Below are 21,502 nucleotides of genomic sequence, written 5' to 3' on the forward strand. Positions count from 1 at the left end.
TCCGGACCCTTCCGACCATAGCGGGTGGCATCGTCTTATCCATTGAAGTGCCACATGGGGCGCAATTGATATTGGAGTGGTTGAACCCCTCGCATTATGGTATCGGCATAACCTCGAGTATTGACAATCCGGATTGGGCAAATGTCTTTATTTTGCTCATCAGTTGGTAAACTTCCATGCTATCTTCCTCCCTGTGGTTCCAAGGACGCCAACTGAGGCGCTTCTTCAAGGGAGTAAGTAAATATTCAGGAAGACCCCTCCGGATTGGGTCAGGAAGAGATACGTCTTCGATATAAGACCATTCGGAAGGCCATTCTTTAGATACCTTCTTCGGCGTACCGGATAAGTATCCGGTCCCAGCGATGCGCCATATCTCGGCTCCGCCCACTTGGAATATTGATCCCTCTTGATTACGAGGGACGAGGCAGAACAACTTCTTCCATAGCTCGAAGTGAGCCTCGCAGCCAAGAAATAGCTCGCAAAGAGTGACATAACCCGCAATGTGCAGGATGGAGGCAGGTGTGAAGTTGTGCAGTTGGAGACCATAGTACTCCAGAAGCCCTTGGAGCAACATATGGATCGGAAATCCGACGCCTCTCAGCAAATAGGGAACAAAGCATACCCGCTCCCCCCTGGATGGGTTGGGGAGCTTCTCCGCCTATTCTCCGTCGTCGAAAGAAGCCAGTCTGGCTCAGACGGGGACTAGATCTGCGGGAGGAAGAAATCCCTGGGTCTGCAGCTTCACCAGTTGGCCGTGGGATATGGAACACTTTTCCCAGTCCCCTTGCTTGGGGCCGTGAGGATGGGAGGAAGAGCTGGGAGTGCTAGCCATATTGGGGTGGTTTTGGCGAACAAGCTCTAAGGATTCCTTGTTTGGGGGAGATGGTGGGTGTCCGTGTCAAAATCGGTGGATCTCGGGTAGGGGGTCCCGAACTGTGCGTCTAGGCGGATGGTAACAGGAGACAAGGGACACGATGTTTTTACCCAGGTTCGGGCCCTCTCGATGGAGGTAAAACCCTACTCCTACTTGATTAATATTGATGATATGGGTAGTACAAGAGTTGATCTACCACGAGATCAGAGAGGCTAAACCCTAGAAGCTAGCCTATGGTATGATTGTTGTCCGTCCTATGGACTAAAACTCTCCGGTTTATATAGACACAGGAGAGGGCTAGGATTAACAGAGTCAGTTACAATGGGAGGAGATCTTCATATCATATCGCCAAGCTTGCCTTCCACGCTAAGGAAAGTCCTATCCGGACACGGGACGAAGTCTTCAATCTTGTATCGTCATAGTCCGGGAGTCCGGCCAAAGGTCATAGTCCGGCCATCCGGAAACCCCCTAATCCAGGACTCCCTCAGTAGCCCCTGAACCAGGCTTCGATGACGACGAGTCCGGCACGCAAATTGTCTTCGGCATTGCAAGGCGGGTTCCTCCTCTGAATACTTCATAGAAGATGTTGAACACAAGGATAGTGTCCGGCTCTGCAAAATAAGTTCCACATACCACTGTAGAGAGAATAATATCTGTACCAATCTAATCTGCTGACGTATTCCGCAGTGTGACATCATGCCATGGCCAAGCCTTTATTTGAATCATTTTACTGTTCCACCTCAGCGCGTTTAGCGAGGAGGTTTCCTTGGCACGTCTTGTCAAAGCAGAGATCGTGTCCCCTTATTCCAGGATTCTCATCAATACGGGCGTGGGTAACCCAACCGCGCCATTAACCGCGGCGCTTGGGAGATAAGCGAGTTTTATTAGGCTGGTGGGGGTTTGTAGCTTCGGCCGCCCATATAAGGGGATAAGGATTTACCCTTTCCATTTACGCCTTCTTCCTCCTTTGCTTATCCATCCCTGCGCACTCGAGCTCCAGCGCCCAAGTCCGCACTTCCTACCTCAACCTTCTCCAATCATGTCCGGAGCGGGAGGTAGATGGATGGCCTCCTCCGTCACGGAGGGACAAATCAAAAAGTTGAGGAAGGCCGGATACTTGTCTGACGACATCGCGCACCGGCTTCCAGATGAGGGGCAACTCATCCCCACCCCTAGGCCCCATGAGAGGGTTGTATTTCTCCCCCATTTCCTCCGCGGACTGGGCTTTCCTCTTCACCCGTTCGTCCGGGGGCTCATGTTCTACTATGGCCTGGACTTCCACGATCTGGCCCCAAACTTCATCCTCAACATCTCGGCGTTCACCGTCGTGTGCGAGGCCTTCCTCTGCATCCAGCCCCACTTCGGCTTATGGCTGAAGACTTTTAATGTCAAGCCGAAGGTAGTGGGCGGCCTCCAAGCGGAGTGCGGAGGTGCCATGGTGGGCCGGATGGCCAACGTCCTATGGCTCGAGGGCTCCTTCGTGGAGACAATAAAGGGGTGGCAATCGGGGTGGTTCTACATCACCGAGCCACGTGACCCCAAATGGGCGGCGGCCCCCGAATTCCGATCTGGCTTCCCCACACGGCTCACTTCCTGGAAAGAGACGGGCCTAACGTGGGGAGATTCGGGAGAGCTGACCGGACTTCAAACCTGCGTCCAAAAGCTGGTGAACAAGAATCTCAAGTTTGTCAACGTAGTCCAGGTCATGCTCATCCACCGGATCCTCCCATGCCAACAACGGGCCTTCAAATTGTGAGAGTTTGATCCGGCACAGCACCAAACCTTGAGCAAGCTTTTCGACACTACGTACGAAGATGCCTGGAAGGTGCTGTTTAAGGGTGCCGAGGCCCCCGCATCTGCTACCGAAGATCGCTGATTTAGCTCGCGGCGTCAGGCCAGCGAGGTAAGCTATTCTACCCTTTACGGGACTCTTGTCTTTCATAGTCTGACTCTATGTGGGATCTAACCTCCCTTACCTTTGACAGGACTAGCTGAAGACATCCGGGCAGGTGAACTGTCCGGCTCCCTTACCAGAAGACCCAGCGGACGCCCGATTGACGGGGCTGCTGGTTCCGGCACCTCATGTGGTGCCGGAGAAGAAGGCCAAGAAGAAGGCCATGGGGACTCGAAAGAGTTCCCGGCGCCTGGTGGTGTCGGATTCATCGCCTGACAACCCCGAAGCACCCTCCGCCTCTGAGGACGAGGGGGAGGAAGAAGAAGAAGCCTCTCCCCTCCAACGGGGGGAGGAAAGAAAAGGAAGGCCGCCCCAACTGGGGAGGCCGGAGGGTCCAAGAAGGAGAGAACCCTCCTGCCGGACTACACCTCCGATGCCAAAGACGGCGGGGAGGAATGGCCATCCAGGGTCAAGCCCCTGGCAAAATCGTAAGCATCCGGATATACGAATAACTTATGGCGCTCCTCTATTATTCGGTATTTTCTGACGCCGAATTTGATCATGCAGTCCGCCCAAGGCTCAGCTCGGTGATTCGACGAGCGGCTCCTTGGATTTGTCGGATGTGAATAGCGCTTCACTTCCGACGGCCTCCTCCCCTCTCCCTACGTATGACGCCGAGGTGGAGTCCCGAAAGGGACTAAACCAGGAGGAGGTGGTCCTGGAGTCGCCGCAAGGCGACCTCCCGGACTCCAGGCCCAAAGGGGGTAAAGCCCCGGAGGGATCTAAGTCCGGCCCTGGGCCGAACACTGCTCCAGAACCATCAACGGTTCCAGAGACCGGTAGGCAGCACCTTCGCAAGAAGGGCGCACCTACTACGCCGGCGGCCTCCGTCCAACCGGAGGCACCGGACGATTTGCTGGAGGCACTTAACGGCGCCTCCATCGACGAGGAGCACCGAATTGTTATGAGTGCAGTGATTCAAAAGGTTTAGTCTGCCAAGAGCGGGCTGACCGAAGCTTGTACGAGCCTTCTAACAGGCTTTGAGGTAAGTATTCAAAACATATAAAAATGTTACCGCATAGACAGTAGACCCTGATGCTCAGTTTGGTGTTCGGAAAGAAAAGCCGAGCTGAGGATCTAAAAAGATATACGCAGGAGTCTAACATAAATATGTCAATATGGGAATGCAGGCTGCACTGCTGACCTCTATCGCACTGACAGCGGAGGTCAATGCATTGAAGGCGAGCCTTGAGCGGTCCGAGAACAAGCTCGGCCATGCCAAGAAGCAGCTCGAGGACAAGGAGGGTATGTAATACCGCATGTAAATGTATATAGAAATACCTGGTTGCAAATAATGACAGGACCAACGTAAATGTTGCAGGGGCCACGACCGAGGTGGCGACCCTGAAGGAAGCGGTGTCCAAGGCCGAAAATAGTGCGGCCTTGGAGCACACCGAGCGAGAGAAGTAGGAGGCGCGGGTGGCGGAGGTGCGGCAAGAGCTCCAGGCTCTCATGGAGAAACACGAGAGTTTGGAGCGTGACTCAAAGACTCGAGAGTCCGAGCTCGCCTTGGCTCTTGAGAGTGCCAAAACCGCTAAGGCCGAAGCCCAGAAGGCCCTCCAGGAGATCGAGGCGATGAAGAAGATAGCGGAGGGTAAGGCATTCTTTATGCAAAGCGAGAATATAAAAGTAAATTATCTGTTACTTACCTGAATCCAGAGCTCTCTAGGAGCGTTCACCGATTTGCCCCGTAGTGTGTCTGATGTTGCCGCATTCTACCGGGCCGAGGAGGGGAGCTCGACGGAAAAGGTGTTCTGGTCTCAATATGCTGAGGCCGAACATTCGGTGCCCCTGAGCGACCAGCTGAAGCAGCTGGTCGAGCTCCACAAGGTGGCCGAACAGGCCATGAAGGGGCTCATAGTTCGGCTGTGGCCTAGAGAAGCCATGCCTAGGAGTTACTTCGGTCTAGTGCGGCGACTGGTGGACGCTTGTCCATGGATTGAAGTCATCAAGCGCTCCGTCTGTATTGAAGGTGCCCGTCGGGCCCTTGCCCGTGCTAAAGTGCACTCGGGAAAGCTGGACGCTGAGAAGCTTTTGACGGACGCGCCACTGCCGGGCAAGGAGTATCGCACGCCCGAGATGTATTATAAGGGCGTTCTGAAGGGTGTCCGCCTTATAGCGGGTGAATGCTCCAAGGATGTAATTTTTGAGAAGACTCGCATCTGTTATCATGTACGCTGAAAACTTTGTTCATATGCGTTAAGCAACGCTTGTTAATTTAAAATATTACCTTCTGTGTGGCCGTTTACCAAATCTGAGAGATGCAAGTCGTCGGCTTCTACCCCCATGCGACAAGTGCTGGGGTGTTCGGGATAAACCTGAGCGCTCTTGTTCCCATTCTTGGGTCCATCTAGGGAGGCGCTCAGCACAACGAACCAGGCCATCGGACTTATAATGCTTTATCACTCTCACTTAGCCATAGAATTCTATAATTTTAAATTTCGGCGAAGCCCCTAGTATTCGGAAGACCGAGTTCGGGGCGCTATCCATGCCTAGGCCGGATAAGTCCGGCTCCTCGCTCTAAGCGGCATAAGTCTTTAAGGACTCAAAAAACCTCGCGAACAGCGACTGGTCTCTCGCACTATCATGACGGTCAGTTTTAGCTTTCTCTACTGAGGTGTTAACCCAGCTCAACTCGGGCACAATCGCAGTAGTTCTCCCAGCGCTACCTTAGCCAACATTGCGGAACATAAGGTACCAAAACAAGGGAGCCGGGCAAACCCAACTCTTGACCCAAGACATGATTCGGAGCCGATGCATATAGTGCTATAAGGTCGGGGTGCCGCACTCATGAGAGTGTTCGGTCTTCTCACACCATGTTATGGGGTGCTTAAGCCCCCGGTGTATTGGCCGTACCAAAGTGTACGGTTGCATAATTTCATGACTGAACATATTTGTATAAAAATAGATGAATGCAATAATAGATAAGAGCTATGTGTTGTTTATTAAAAAAGGGCTGCTATGAAAGCAGAACGATACAAATAGTGCGATAAGCAAGAGATGGGATTATTTGACATGTCCCCCTCCAGGGGCAAGCTGCGGGACTTTAAGTAAAACAGGTATTTATCTCTTTATAGAGACCACCTGGACATTTGACGCGGCTTTGTTCTCTCCCTGGCTATTGCATCGTGTGTTCGGCGAGTGTATTGCCGGACAGGCCTTCCGAATAGTTGGGTCCTGAAAGTATATAAAAAAGAAACGGCAGAGTAGGGAGCCCCTAAGTGCGGTTGAGCCGCATTCTGGTCGTGCCGTGGTTGTGCCCCTCCCCTTATGCCCATGGTGTTTCCAAAGCGTAATTATGTACGCGTGGTACCGATATCGCCATCTGGCGAGGGATGGGGTTGGGGCCGCACTGCTATGCTTGCTCGGAACGTGCCAGCCGGTTTTGTTGTAGGTTACTTTGGGCGCGCTTGACGTTGTCCGGACGTTTAACACCCGGATTGGAGAATTGCCTTGAGAGGCTACTCTATACTTCTGCCGCCAGGGACGCCGTGTGCTCCTCCGTTCGGAGAGAGCGTTCGGTGTTTCCATTTACCGTGATGACTCCACGAGGGCCTGGCATCTTGAGCTTGAGATATGCGTAGTGCGGCACCGCATTGAATTCTGCAAATGTGGTTCGTCCGAGCAGGGCGTGATAGCCACTGTGGAATGGGACTATGTCGAAGATTAACTCTTCGCTTCAGAAATTATCCGGGGATCCGAAGACCACTTTGAGTGTAACCGAGCCTGTACAGCTGGCTTCTACACCTAGTATGACGCCTTTAAAGGTTGTCTTTGTGGGTTTAATCCTTGAGGGATCTATACCCATTTTTCGCACTGTATCCTGATAAAGCAGGTTCAGGCTGCTGCCGCCGTCCATGAGGACTCTAGTGAGGTGAAATCCGTCGATGATTGGGTCTAGGACCAATGCGGTGAATCCACCGTGACGAATGCTAGTGGGGTGGTCCCTTCGATCAAAAGTGATCGGGGAGGAGGACCATGGGTTGAACTTTGGGGCGACTGGCTCCAACGCATAGACGTCCTTTAGAGCACGCTTCCGCTCCCTTTTGGGGATATGGGTTGCGTATATCATGTTCACCGTCTGCACTTGCGGGGGGAAGCCCTTCTGTCCTCTGTTGTTCGGCGGCCGGGGCTCCTCCTCGTCATCGCTATGCAGCCCCTTGTCTTTGGTTTCGGCACTTAACTTGCCTGCCTTCTTGAACACCCAACAATCCCTGTTGGTGTGGTTGGCTGCTTGTTCGGGGGTGCCGTGTATCTGACACGAGCGATCGAGTATCCAGTCTAAACTGGATAGCCCGGAGGGTTCTTTTGAATGGCTTCTTCCGCTGACCGGGTTTAGAGCCTCTGAATCTGGCATTCACTGCCGTATCCTCAGTATTGTCGCCGTTAATGCGGCGCTTGTGCTTGTTGCGACATGACCTGCCATTGTTGTCCTTGGTATCCGAATTGCCAGGGCTCTTGGTTATGTTATTGCTACGAGCTAGCCAGCTGTCTTCTCCCGCGCAAAAGCGGGTCATGAGTGTCGTGAGGGCTGCCATAGATTTCGGCTTTTGCTGTCCTAGGTGTCGGGCAAGCCATTCGTCTCGGATGTTGTGCCTGAAGGCTGCAAGGGCCTCGGCGTCCGGACAGTCGACTATTTGATTTTTCTTGGTTAGGAACCGTGTCCAGAATTGTCTGGCCGATTCCTCTGGCTGCTGGATTATGTGGCTTAGGTCATCGATATCTGGTGGTCCCACATAAGTGCCCTGGAAGTTGTCAATGAATGCGGATTCCAGGTCCTCCCAGCAACTAATTGACTCTGCTGGCAGGCTGTTAAGCCAATGCCGAGCTGGTCCTTTAAGTTTGAGTGGGAGGTATTTGATGGCGTGTAGATCATCACCACGGGCCATGTGGATATGAAGGAGATAATCCTTCATCGATACCGCGGGATCAGTTGTGCTATCGTATGATTCGATGTTTACGGGTTTAAAACCCTCGGGGATTTGATGATCCATTACTTCGTCTCTGAAGCATAGTGGGTGTTCGGCGCCCCTGTACTGGGCTATATCGCGACGTAGCTTGGATGAGCTTTGTCTGTTGTATTCGGCCTAGCCGTATTTATCATATCCGGCATGACGGTTATCGTCACGTGATGTGGGGCGCCCACGCGATCCATAGATCGATCTTGTTTGCCTTGCCTTATCCTCCAATATGTCTCGCGGGTCTATTGCGTTTCCCCGTGCTCTGGTATTCTTAGAGCGACGCCGGGGTGCGGCTTGGATTGAGGGCCGAAGGGCCTCTCTGTCGCGGCCATGGGGTGGCCGATCGGGCGCATCGTACGCTGGTGATGTAGGTTTAGTTGCTTCCACCTCTAGTTGGGGTAGCAGCCTGCGCTTTGGGTAACTCTTGGAGGGGCGTTCGAGTTTATATTCTTCGGCCGCCAGGACTTCAATCCATCTGTCGGCTAGCAAGTCTTGGTCAGCTCTAAGCTGTTGTTGTTTTTTCTTGAGGCTGCTCGCCGTGGCCATAAGCCTGCGTTTGAAACGCTCTTGTTCGACGGGATCCTCTAGCACGACGAATTTGTCGTCATCGAGGCTTGCCTCGTCTTCGGAGGGAGGCATATAATTGTCGTCCTCGACCTCTCTATCTGCCACTCGCTCATGAGGGTTGGCTCCTTCGTCCTCCTGCGTTGAATCCTGGTGGAGGGGGTTGTCTTCGGCACTGTCCGGGGTGTTGATGTCTCCGGTGCCGGATTCGCCGTTCTTGCTTTGGCGGGATTTAGAGCGGCGCCGCTGATGTTGGCGCTTGGGTTGCTTCTTGGAGGAGTCGTCCTCCGTTTTTTCATCACCATCGCCTGCTTTGGGGGTGTCCACCATGTATATGTCATATGACGAGGTGGCCTTCCAGTGCCCTATAGGTGCTGGTTCTTGGTCGTCTCCTTCATCGGTGTCCATACCATCAATGTCATCGGAGTCAAAGTCGAGCATGTCGGTTAGATCGTCGACAGTGCCTACAAAGTGGGTGGTGGGTGGGATTCAAATTTCTTCGTCGTCCGCATCCCAACCATGCTAACCATAGTCCGGCCAGGGCTCTCCTGACAAAGAGAGAGACTTTAGTGAATTCAGGATATCGCCAAAGGGCGAGTGCTGAAAGACGTCCGCGGCGGTGAACTCCATGATCGGAGCCCAATCGGGTTCGATCGGAAGGGGTGCGGAAGATTTGGAGTCCGGAACGGAGCCCGGCACCTTGGAGTCACGGGCCTTGCAAAGGACTAGGCTGGTATTCGGCTCTATCACCATAGAGATTGCGGCTCCTGGGGCGGCGTCCAACCAACCGTCCCCGACTGGCGCAGTCGGCTCCGAGCTAATGGTCGGAGCGGACACCTGAGCGGCGCTCGGGGCGCTGTCCGGCGGCAGAGCTAGATCATGCCCATCATGACAGTGCGGCGCGCTCGGCTATGGCTCGAATCCGTCGAAGATCAAGTCCCCGCGGATGTCGGCCGTGTAGTTTAGGCTTCCAAATCTGACCTGATGGCCAGGGGCATAGCTTTCTATCTGCTCCAGATGGCCAAGCGAATTGGCCCGCAGTGCGAAGCCGCCGAATATGGAGATCTGTCCGGGGAGAAAAGTCTCACCCTGGACCGCATTGTAGTTGACGATCAAAGAAGCCATTGGGCCTAAGGGTGACGACACAGAGGAACTCTCAATGAAAGCACCAATGTCGGTGTCAAAACCGGCAGATCTCGGGTAGGGGGTCCCGAACTGTGCGTCTAGGTGGATGGTAACAGGAGACAAGGGACACGATGTTTTTACCCAGGTTCGGGCCCTCTCGATGGAGGTAAAACCCTACTCCTGCTTGATTAATATTGATGATATGGGTAGTACAAGAGTTGATCTACCACGAGATCAGAGAGGCTAAACCCTAGAAGCTAGCCTATGGTATGATTGTTGTTCGTCCTACGGACTAAAACTCTCCGGTTTATATAGACACCGGAGAGGGCTAGGGTTACACAGAGTCGGTTACAATGGGAGGAGATCTTCATATCATATCGCCAAGCTTGCCTTCCACGCCAAGGAAAGTCCTATCCGGACACGGGACGAAGTCTTCAATCTTGTATCTTCATAGTCTGGGAGTCCGGCCAAAGGTCATAGTCCGGCCATCCGTACACCCCCTAATCCAGGACTCCCTCAGTGGGGATTAGATTTGAAGATCCCCGTCTCTTTAATAGACAATTTTCTTATACAGTCAGGGTGGTAAATGCAAAAATGTCCCGACCTCTCGTATTGGCTCGACACGTGGAAGCTGAAATCACGAAGGTACAGAAGCCGAGAAGTGCATCATTAAATGAAGGGCCAGACACTGCTATTTAAGTCAGGTACTTTGAAGTATTCGGAGAAAGAACCCGCCTTGCAATGCTGAAGATGAGCTGCGTGCCGGACTCATCGTCATTGAAGCCTGGTTCGGGAGCTACTAAGGGAGTCCTGGATTAGGGGGTCCTCGGACAGCCGGACTATGTACTGTGGCTGAACTGTTGGACTATGAAGACACAAGATATAAGACTCCGTCCCGTGTCCGGATGGAACTCTCCTTTGCGTGGAAGGCAAGCTTGGCGATGCGGATATGAAGATTCCTTTCTTTGTAACCGACTTTGTGTAACCCTAGCCCCCCTTCGGTGTCTATATAATATCATAGGTTAGACTTCTAGGGTTTAGCCATTATGATCTCGTGGTAGATCAACTCTTGTAATACTCATATTCATCAAGATCAATCAAGCAGGAAGTAGGGTATTAGAGCATCTCCAGCCGCGCCCCCAGGACGGCCTCCCCAGGAGATTTATTTGCGCCAGCGCCGAAAAAACAGCCCAGTCGCGCCCCCAGGATGCCGAATTCTGCCAGCTCGGCCCGTTTTTGCGGCCGGCGCTCGCAGGACGAACACGGCGCACTGGGGGTGCTCGGGGGCTCCAGCGCAAGGGAAAAGTGTTCTTGGGTCCACATTGACAGGCGAAAAGTCAATCCACCCGCCAAGATTCGCCCTCCTACCCCATGCGCTCGGCCGCCACCCTGCGCCACCCTGCCGACCCCGGCACCGACTGAGGGAGTCCTGGATTAGGGGGTATCTGGACAGCCGGACTATATACATCGTCGGACTATTGGAGCGTGAAGATACAAGACTCAAGACTCTGTCTCGTGTCCAGATGGAACTCTCCTTTGCGTGGAAGACAAGCTTGGCGATCCGTATATTGTGTTTCCTTCCTTGTAACCGACTCCATGTAAACCCTATCCCTCTCCGTTGTCTATATAAACCGGAGAGGTTGGTCCTTAGAAGATTGATCACAATTACAATCATAATCATCATAGGCTAGCTTCTAGGGTTTAGCCTCTACGATCTCGTGGTAGATCTACTCTTGTACTACTCATATCTTCAATATTAATCAAGCAGGAAGTAGGGTTTTACCTCCATCGAGTGGGCCCGAACCTGGGTAAACATTGTGTCCCTTGCTTCCTGTTAACATCAGCCTAAGACGCACAGATCGGGACCCCCTACCCAAGATCCACCGGTTTTGACACCGACATTGGTGCTTTCATTGGGAGTTCCTCTGTGTCGCCGCTGCAAGGCTCGATGGCTCGTCTCGTTGTCAAGGACAACATCACCTCTGGGGGAGCGCTGGCTGTAGGCCAAACTCTCTGACTTGGCGGCTTCATCATGGTCGCCCCATCGGCTGTCGCACCAATGATGGCCTCTCGGGTCATCACGCATAACCTTCGCATCAATTCAGAACTCGCCAAACCGATGGATCTGTTAGAGCTCTCCTCCCTTAATGAGCTCTTGGATCGCATCGCCGCTTTTGGAGTCGCTACGGGCTATGACAGGATCGGGCTTAAACCCGACCAAAGGGACATTAAATCCCCGTCGGCCACCCATGAGATAGCAGTAGTGGAGGAACCACATACGGATTACCCCTCTATTTTGAGGACGAATCATGTTCGGATCACCGAGCTCACTGAGCCGGACTCCCGCTCAAGGGAAGACATAACCCAGATCCCAGACTTAGGATCGGGTATTCGATCAGAAAAATCGGGCAACATCCCGAATCTCGAGCTGTCAAACTCGGAGGCTTCCCTGCCCCTAAGCGCTAGGCCGGATCAGAATCCGGATTCAGCCATGAACACCCACCCGTGCTTAAGCCGTCTCTCCCATGTCAAACAAGAGCCCCATGAGACAGTACATCGCTACTGGGCCAGATTCCTCCTTGTGTTAAATAACGTCAAGGACTGTCGTGAGGAGGATGCAGTCTCACTTTTCTGCAAAAACTGTACGGACAAAGGAATCCTTAATGCTATAAGTCGCCGTGCCATAGTACACCTTGCTGACTTAGCAACCATAGTACAGAAATACTGTGCAATGGAAAGCGCCTGGAAAACCCAAAAAGAATTTTGGGATAGCCCGGCTCTCACCAAAACCTTTGTTCGAGCTAAACGGGCGAACTCTGGCAAGTCGGACGATCCAATCCCCAAGAAGTCGAAGCCCACCCCAGGGCATGGAACCGTATTGGAAGAATGGCTCAATGGGCCATGTAAACTCCACAGTACGCCGGACACAACACCAACCCATAGCCTTAGGGCATGTTGGATAATCCGGCAGGTAGCAAAAAGTGGCGAGGATCTCCTTGTGAGCCATAAAGCAAAACAACATCCCCCCAAAGAACACAATACGGTGCTAACAGTCTTCGAGACTTTTGCCTCAAACAATAGGCGCAAGCGAGCTCATCGGAGCCCCACTGGAATCTGCCATGTGGCAAAAATAAATCCGTGGAACAACACTGCTATAACTTTCAATGCCAGTGACGAACCTCGATTCCAGACCGTCCGGGCACCAGCCGCTCTGGTCCTTAGCCCAATAGTGGACGGCTTTCGGCTCACTAAAGTACTCATGGACGACGGAAGCGGATTAAACTTGATCTACAAAGAAACACTCAAAAAGATGTAAATTGATAAAAGCCGCATCGAACAAAGTGGCACGACCTTCAGGGGAATTATCCCTAGTCGGGAAGCACGGTGTGTAGGGAAAATCACACTCAATGTGGTATTCGGCACCCCGGAGAATTACAGGTCCGAAGAAATCACGTTCCAAGTGGCTCCTTTCGGCAGCGGATACCACACCCTTCTAGGGCGGGACGCGTTTGCGAGCTTTCAAGCTATACCCCATTACGGGTACATGAAGCTTAAAATGCCCAGACCCAATGGAATCATCACTCTAGCCAATGATCCGGACATCGCACTCCGCGCCGAAAACAAAACCGCAGCACTAGCCTTGGAAACATTATCCGAAGCCCTAGCGGCCGAAGAATTAACAACAATGCATGCCACCGTGGACAGGGATGACATGATACTCGACAAGCGACCCAAGTCCACCTCATTTAAACCCGCAGACGAGATAGTCAAATTCCAAGTCCATCCAACAGACCCCACAAAGACAGCTTCCATCGGGACACAGTTGAGCCCCGCAATGGACGCCGCACTGCGAGACTTCTTATGCGAGAACTGGGACATTTTTGCCTGGAACCCATCGGACATGTCGGGCATCCCACGCAGATTGGCCGAACACAGCCTCAATATACTAAAAGGATACAAACCTGTCAAGCAGACTCTAAGGAGGTTTTCAGAGCCCAAACGGCAAGCAATGGGGGAAGAGCTAGCCAAGCTACTCGAGGCCGGATTCATCAGAGATATCAAGCATCCCGATTGGCTAGCAAATCTGGTAATGGTACCAAAGAAGGACAAATCTTGGCGCCTATGCGTTGACTTCAAAGACCTCAACAAGGCTTGCCCCAAGGATCCATTTCCCCTCCCTCGCATCAATCAAATCATCGATGCCACAGCAGGACACGACTCGCTGTGTTTCCTAGACGCATACTCTGGATACCATCAAATAAAGATGGCAGAGTCCGACCAAGCTGCAACAGCTTTCATAACGCCATATGGCCCTTTCTGCTTCAACACTATGCCTTTCGGGCTTAAGAATGACGGCGCAACCTATCAACGCATGATCCAAACATGCCTGGAAAAGCAAATCGGCAAAACAGTGGAGGCATATGTGGACGACGTGGTCATAAAAACAAGACACGTTGAAACCCTAATAGATGACTTGAGGCTTATGTTCGATAATCTCTGAAAATAAGACATCAAGCTAAACCCGAAAAAGTGCGTTTTCGGTGTCCCCTCTGGAAAACTGTTGGGCCTCATCGTTTCCAATAGAGGAATTGAAGCGAATCCGGCAAAAATCCGAGCTCTATCGCAGTTGGCTATACCAACAAACCTCAAGCACATCCAGAAACTAGCTGGATGCGTGGCTGCTTTGAGACGCTTTATCTCCAGGTTAGGAGAAAAGGCATTACCTCTTTACCGCCTTCTTCGGCGCACTGAACACTTCATGTGGACGGATGCAACCACGGCCGGACTCGACGAAATAAAGACCTTATTGGCCAATAATCCATTCCTAACAACGCCAAATATAGGCCAGACTCTAGCTAGTATTGCCGGACTCCCCTTCCCATGCCAGTTTCAGTGGTAGAGCCTCCGATTATGTCTGACAGTTCCTCCTCCAGTTCGGATCCGAATACACCCCCAGATTCCGAACTGTCAGACATAATCGGAGGCTCTACCACCGAAATAACATCCTCGGCCCACAAAATCATGGCTGTAATCGCCCCATGGACTAAGCCTTTCTTGGCCTACCTAAATAAGCAGGAGCTCCCTGAAGACCAAAATGAAGCACGTTGCATTGTTCGGCGTTCTAAAGCTTACAAAGTCCATGAAGGGGAACTCTATAAGAAAAGCGCGACCGGAGTGCTCCAAAGGTGCATCTCCGAAGAGGAAGGGCGGCAGCTCTTGGCTGAAATCCATGCTGGATTAGGCGGGCACCACGCCGCGGCTCGGGCACTAGTTAGCAAGGCCTTCTGTACAGGCTTCTATTGGCCGACGGCCCGAGCAGACACACAGGACCTTGTCCAACACTGTGTCGGTTGCCAGCTCTTCGCCAATCAGAGTCATATGCCCCCTACCGCTCTCCAGACAATCCCCATAACTTGGCCCTTCGCGGTCTGGGGGCTTGATATGGTCGGACCTCTTAAAGGAGAAAGCCATAAGAAAAAATACTTATTGGTCATGGTGGACAAGTTCACCAAATGGATAGAAGCCAAACCAGTCAAAACGGCTGAATCCGGACCAGTAATAGACTTCATATTCGGGGTCGTACACCGATACGGTGTCCCCCACAGCATCATCACTGATAATGGCTCAAATTTCACAGCCGATGAAGTGAAAACTTGGTGCGGCAAAATGGGCATTAAGCTCGACTACGCTTCCGTCTACCATCCTCAAACAAACGGTCAGGTCAAACGGGCAAACGGTCTCATCATGAGTGGCATCAAACCCAAACTAGTGCGGTCCTTGACAGAGTCAGACACGCACTGGGTCGAAGAGCTCGACTCCGTACTCTGGGGGCTGCGGACCACGCCGAATCGCACCACAATTCGTCTAGGCACTTACCATAAATGCCACGTCGAAGCCTTTTGTTCTCCTTCACGGAGTCTGCCAGCTGCACGCGGACGTCTTTCAATTCCACGTCCAGCCAAACATTGGCATCTTGAAGATTATTCTTCTCCTGCTTAACTTGCGTAAGAATGCGCTCGCCAGCCTTCAGCTACCTTTGGAGATGCGACTCGTCATCCCTTCTGCCCTCCGGATTCATCCTGGGGTTATCTGCAGAATTTTCTGTTAGACTCGTCATACCAGCCACTTACTAACTGGTGCATCTTTGTACAATCGAGACAAATGTTACCAGATGAGGCCTTCTAGGATTCCTCTAACTTGGCAACCGTGGCCCTCGGCTGGGCCTTGCACTCCTCCAGCTCCCGAGACAATTGCTCATTCTTATCTACAAGGACCTGTGCACAAATTGATCCTTAAAACAGTTGTTCCAACCGTTTCAAGGCTCAGGGGCTACTGCTATACATGCTTATCAAACTTTCTTACCCATATATCTTTGGTATACTGATCCGTCGCTCGGGCAAGCCCGCCTTGAGCAGCTCGGATGTATGTGTCTCCCGAATTGAAAGCATTAAATGCTTCTTCGGAAAAGATGTTGTTGCGAAGTACGGCCCGTCGACGCCGGTGATTCATGGCGCTCTCTACTTCGGAATTCGTGGCAGAGAGCATATCTTCGTCCTCTGTCGGAGAACTATGCGGCATCGGCCCCACGTCCGCCTCCTCTCTCGAAACCGGTTCTGGAATCCGGGGTGGAGGCGTGATTGGCAGGATCCCCAGATATAGTCCGGCTACTCCTCTTCCTGCCAGGACGCGAAGGGCGCTGTTATACTTCAAATACAATAATTGCAGGATAGGTTTTTGCCTTACCTCTGTAGTGGCGTTTCAACCCTAACCGCCTTCCTCTTGAGCCTGCCTAATCCGGATGCCTACGGCCGACGGGTCCCTAGGGGCTCGGCCCTGCGCTCCGACCGTCGTCTCTGAAAAGACGACACTTCAGGGGAAAGGCATGGCATCACAAAGGAGTCCTCTTCGGAGGATAGGATTTTCGGCTTGGCTTACACGCGATGTAGGTAGCAGTCCGGGATAATTGGCAACAATAGCCACTGAGGCGCCATCACGGCTCGCCTGATAAAATATCCCGTTGACAAGCTCCACGATCGTATCCGGATCTTCTTCGAGTCCTGGATCCAGGGCCCTTCCGGGGTCCTTTGGCTGCGGGGAGGGGCTGGAGATTCCTTCTACGGCCCTCCTCAGTTCCTGCTCGGAAATGGCGAGGCAGATAATCTTAGCGAAGAATGCCACAAAAAGTGAAGCAGGGAAGGGAATGACGACTTACCCAGTTTGGGGGGTTGTACATGGAGAATCCATCCCGCGGTTTAATGTGAAGGAATTCTTCCTCTTATCCTTTGTATAAATCGGACAATGTTCTTGCCAGAGCAGTGGCGGAGTCCGGGCCCTTACGGCCACAGCGGGTGGCATCGTCTTCCCCGTTGAAGTGCCACATGGGCTTGCCCCGATATTGAAGCGGTTGCACTCCCCGCATTATACATATCGCCATGACCTCGAGTATCGTCAGTCCAGACTTGGCCAGTAACTTTATCCTGTTCATCAGGAAGTGTATTTCCCTGGTATCCTCCTCTTGGGGGCCTCAGGGGCGCCAGCTTAGACGTGCCCGCGGCAGGGCGTTACTGAACTTGGGGAGACCTGTCCGAACTGGATCCGGAAGGGGAACGTCATCAATGTAAAACCACTCCGAAGGCCAGTTCTCTGGTGCCTTTTTGGGAGTGCCGGATAGGTATCCGGTCTCGGCAATGCGCCATACTTCGACCCCGCCCACTTGACATAGGGATTCTCCCTGGTTGCGGGGGACAAGGCAGAACAGCTTCTTCCATAACCCGAAGTGAGCCTCGCATCCTAGAAATAGCTCGCAAAGGGCGGCGTACCCTGCTATATGTAGTACGGAGGCAGAGGTAAGGTTGTGCAACTGGAGGCCGTAGAACTCCAGGAGCCCGCGAAGGAACGGGTGGATAGGAAACCCAAAGCCCCTTAGCAGATGCGGGATGAGGCATATTCACTCCTCTGGAGATGGATTAGGAGACCCCTCCGCTTGTTCCCCGCCATTATAGGTGGCTATTCTGGCTCGGATGGGGACCATGAACGCCGGTGGAAGAAACCCTTGGGTTTGTAGCTCTATCAAACGGCTATGAGGAATTGAACACTCTTCCCAGTCCCCCCGGCTTGGAGCGAAGAGAGCGAGCGGAAGAGCTGCGATGACCGGCCATGTTGGAATGGTTTTTCCGGAGCGCTCTGTTGGATGCTTGCTCGAGGGGGAAGAGTGAGGTTTAGATCTGAGAATCCCCATCTCTTCAAATAGACGGCTGGCCCGGAGGATCGGGGGTGGCAAATGCGAAAAAGCCTCGGCTCCTCGCATTCGCTCGACACGTGGGACTGGTCATTATTGAGGCACTGAAGTCGAGGAGTACAACATTAATGAGAAGCCGAACACTATTTGTCGTAACAGGAACTTTGGAGTATTCGGAGATGGAACCCGCCTTGCAATGCCGAAAACAAGACTGCGCGCCGGACTCATCATCATTGAAGCCTGGTTCAGGGGCTACTGAGGGAGTCCTGGATTAGGGGGTTTCCGGATAGCCGGACTATATACATCGTCCGGACTATTGGAGCGTGAAGATACAAGACTCAAGACTCCGTCCCGTGTCCGGATGGAACTCTCCTTTGCGTGGAAGACAAGCTTGGCGATCTGGATATTGTGTTTCCTTCCTTGTAACCGACTCCATGTAAACCCTAGCCCTCTCCAGTGTCTATATAAACCAGAGAGGTTGGTCCTTAGAAGATCGATCACAATTACAATCATAATCATCATAGGCTAGCTTCTAGGGTTTAGCCTGTACGATCTCGTGGTAGATCTACTCTTGTACTACTCATATCTTCAACATTAATCAAGCAGGAAGTAGGGTTGGGCCCGAACCTGGGTAAAGATTGTGTCCCTTGCTTCCTGTTACCATCGGCCTAAGGCACACAAATGGGGACCCCCTACCCGAGATCCGCCGGTTTTGACACCGACACCGACCACCGCCCGCCGCAGCTAGTTAGACTGTCTCCAGCCGGGAAAAAGAAGGAGCGTCGTCGAGGCAGCCTCTTCGCCGCCGCCCCGGGCACCTTTTCCGGCGCTCCAGCCGCGCATGGCCTGTGTGCCCGCGGGCTTGCACCCACCTCGCCCACAAGGTGTTCGATGAATTGTTTAGCCTGGCGATGGACTCCGAAGATGAGGAGGCGCTCGTGGCGTTGCTGGATGAGGAAGCCGAAGTCGATGTCCAGAAGCAGGAGCATCTCATGGTGCTTGCCGGCCTGCTCGCGAGCAGTGAGAAGCCGCGGCGAGGTGGCTCGGCACTTGGGCGGATGAAAGCAAAGAACGGGCATCGTCTGGAAGGCTACTACATGCTCTACTCGGACTACTTCGCCTACGCTCCATTGCACGATGAGAAAACATTTCGGGCCGTTATCGGATGAGCCGAAAGCGTTTCCTCCGGATTGTGAATTCCATCCGGGAGTTCGACAGCTACTTCAAGTGCAAGAAGGATTGCACCGGCACACTTGGATTCACCTCGATCCAGAAGTGCACGACAGCTATGAGGATGCTTGCATATGGAGCTCCCGTTGATTCACTAGACGACTATGGGCGCATGGCCGAGGCCACCCCCATTGAGTGTTTCTACAAGTTCTACATGGCAGTGGTGGCAGTGTTTGGACCGCAGTACTTGCAAACACCCAATGCGGAAGACACTGCTCGGATCCTAGCACAGAATGAAGCAAGAGGATTTCCTGGGATGCTTGGAAGCATCAACTGCATGCATTGGAAATGGAAGAACTGTCCATTTGCTTGGCAGAGGTTGTACAAAGGTGCCAAAGGCGGTTGCAGTGTGGTGCTTGAGGCAGTGGCCACACAGGACCTCTGGATTTGGCACTCTTTCTTTGGGATGCTAGGAACTCACAATGATATCAACGTCTTGCAGTGCTCCCCAGTCTTTGCCAAGCTTGTTGAAGGTCATTCTCCTCCGGTGAACTTCGAGGTCAATGGACGGCAGTACAACAAGGGGTACTATCTAGCTGATGGCATCTATCCGAGATGGTCGACATTTGTGAAGACCATCTCAAACCCTGTGCCAGGAGGCAAGAACACCTGGTTTGCGAAGATTCAGGAGGCTTGCAGGAAGGATGTCGAGCGGGCATTTGGTGTGTTCCAATCTCGATTTCCTGTTGTCCGGTTCCCTGCTCAGACCTGTTCGAAAGATCAAATGTGGGAGATCATGACTTGATATGTCATCTTGCACAACATGATCATTGAGAGCGAGCAGGAAGAGCCAGTGTTTGACATTAAACCATACCACAGGCAGGGTCCTCTTGCCCAAGTTGATCATCAGCTACCGGCAAACTGGACTGACTACATCAATATGCGTCAGGAGATCCGAGACCTACAGGTGCATCAAGAACTGCAACACGATCTGGTGGAGCACTATGGAGGCTCAAGGGCGAGGCCGGGAATGACATGTGATGAAACTTGAGTTTTTATTTGTTAAACGATATAATTTGTGGCGAACTATTTGATTTATGTGATGAAACACGCCGAAACACGCTGAACTATGTGAGGAGCAAATTGATTCCTATTTGTTTGCGAAAATTCACGCCGAAACCCGCCGAACCGTGCCGAATATGGGCCGATTCACGCAGTTATCGGGCTGTTTTTGACATATTTGGGCCGAAAGCTGGGCTGAATTTGGCGCCTGGGGGCGACGGCTGGGTGCCGAACCGCCCCCGGCGTCGAGTTTATTGCCGGCGCACCCCCAGGACGCTCTTTTTCGGCGCCCTAGGGGCCGAACGGCTGGAGATGCTCTTACCTCCATAGAGAGGGCCCGAACCTGGGTAAACATCGTGTCCCCCGCCTTCTGTTACCATTAGCCTTAGACGCACAGTTCGGGACCCCCTACCCGAGATCCGCCGATTTTGACACCGACACCTACCCATAGCCGAGCACGTCCATTCGCTGTAACTATACCCATCAAATCAAAGCAAGCCTCAGGGCACGAGACGTAGGGCTTTTGCCTCCACCGAGTGAGGGGCCTGAACTCATTAAACACGGAGTGTTACACCTACGCCGTAGCTAGTCTCTGCACCTTATTTGTACCCCTAGTACTCACTGTCAGGATCATAACCCCGACAGGGCCCTCATTTTTGGTGACTTGGCGTAACGGTTCACAATAGACGACGTAGATGAGGGATTTTCTAGATTTACAAAACAGTCCCGTAATTTTACAAGGACAACCTTCAAGCAAAAAACAAAAAGCAATCTTCTCCATCTATGGATTTTGGGTTGCCGGCGGGAGTAGAGGGCACCGGCACAGGCGTGTGGCTGCTACAAGCTCACCTCGTCGGAGCTCTTGGGAGGCTGTGAGCGCGCTTAACTCGCCGCTGCTACGCGTCGACGCGCTTGACCAGTGATGCGCGCCACTGCTGCTCGCGGCCGCACAGCTGCCCGCCGCTATTGTACGTCGCTGTTGCTGCTTGCACTACCTACGGCCGCACCGCTGTTGTGCATCCCGCCGCTGCTGTGCATCTCGCACTACTCGCAGCCGCACCTCTGCCGCGCGTCACCGCCGCTACTCGCGGTCGCGCCGGCGCCGCTGCTTGACCAGTGATCAGCGCCGCCTGCCGCCGCCGCTGCTTGACCAGTGATCTGCGCCGCCCTCCGCTGCTTGCTCTAGTGCGGCGCACCGCCATCGCTGCTTGTGGCCGCTCCGGTGCTACACTCAGCAGAAAGGATGCGACGAGCACCATGGCCTGGCAGTGCAGTTTGGGGGCGGTGGCCTCCGATCCCGATTGGACAGGGGTGGGGAGGAATTTTTTTCAGAGAGAGGGGTTCTTTGCGAAAAATACCAGCCTGCGTTATCTGTTGCAAACCGTTACGCCACCTCATCAAATGCGGGCTCCATGGGTCATAATCGTGGTTAAAATGCCTAAATCAACCAATCAGTGTTTTCTGCAAAAGATTAGATCAAGAATTGGTGTTTTTTGTCCCAAATTCATAAAAGAGTGTTTTCTGCAAATATACGCTTCAATGTGTTGATTTTC

This window comes from Triticum dicoccoides, chromosome 1B (genome assembly GCF_002162155.2).
Source record: "Triticum dicoccoides isolate Atlit2015 ecotype Zavitan chromosome 1B, WEW_v2.0, whole genome shotgun sequence".
NCBI classification, from domain to species: Eukaryota; Viridiplantae; Streptophyta; class Magnoliopsida; order Poales; family Poaceae; genus Triticum; species Triticum dicoccoides.